This window comes from Bison bison, unplaced genomic scaffold, assembly GCF_000754665.1.
Source record: "Bison bison bison isolate TAMUID 2011002044 unplaced genomic scaffold, Bison_UMD1.0 scf7180017864296, whole genome shotgun sequence".
Lineage (NCBI taxonomy): Eukaryota > Metazoa > Chordata > Mammalia > Artiodactyla > Bovidae > Bison > Bison bison.
Window position 1 is genome coordinate 2,642,021 of NW_011494868.1, and position 1,221 is coordinate 2,643,241.

Sequence of the window (1,221 nt, forward strand, 5' to 3'; positions counted from 1 at the left end):
TGTTTCCCCATCTATTTGCCATCAAGTGATGGGACTGGATGCCATGTTCTTAGTTTTCTGAATGTTGAGCTTTAAGCCAACTTTTTCACTCTCCTCTTTCACTTTCATCAAGAGGCTCTTTAGTTCTTCTTCACTTTCTGCCATAAGGGTGGTGTCATCTGCATATCTGAGGTTACTGAGGTTATTGATATTTCTCCCAGCAATCTTGATTCCAGCTTGTGATTCCTCCAGCCCAGAATTTCTCATGATGTACTCTGCATAGAAGTTAAATAAGCAGGGTGACAGTATACAGCCTTGGCGTACTCCTTTTCTTATTTGGAACCAGTCTGCTGTTCCATGTCCAGTTCTAACTGTTGCTTCCTGACCTGCATGCAGGTTTCTCAAGAGGCAGGTCAGATGGTTTGGTATTTCCATCTCTTTCAGAATTTTCCACAGTTTGTTGTGATCCACACAGTGAAAGGCTTTGGCATAGTCAATAAAGCAGAAGTAGATGTTTTTCTGGAACTCTCATGCTTTTTCAATGATCCAGTAGATATGGCAATTTGATCTCTGGTCCCTCTGTCTTATCTAAATCCGGCTTGAATATCTGGAAGTTCACAGTTCATGTACTTTTGAAGCCTGGCTTGGAGAATTTTAAGCACTACTTTACTAGCGTGTGAGATGAGTGCAATTGTGCAATAGTTTGAGCATTCTTTGCATTGCCTTTCTTAGGGATTCGAATGAAAACTGACCTTTTCCAGTTCTGTGGCCATTGCTGAGTTTTCCACATTTGCTGACATTTCGAGGATAGCACTTTCACAGCATCATCTTTTAGGATTTGAAATACCTCAGCTGGAATTCCATCACCTCCACTAGCTGTGTTTGTACTGGTGCTTCCTAAGGCCCACTTGACTTCACATTCCAGGATGTCTAGACATTCCAGACACCCTAGGTGAGTGATCACACCATCGTGATTATCTGGGTCGTGAAGATCTTTTTTGTATAGTTCTTCTGGGTATTCTTGCTACCTCTTCTTCATATCTTCTGCTTCTGTTAGGTCCATATCGTTTCTGTACTTTATCGAGCCCATCTTTGCATAAATGTTCCCTTGGTAGCTCTAATTTTCTTGAAGAGATCTCTAGTGTTTCCCATTCTGTTGTTTTCTTCTATTTCTTTGCATTGATCGCTGAGAAAGGCTTTCTTATCTCTCCTTGTTATTCTTTGGAACTCTGCATTCAAATG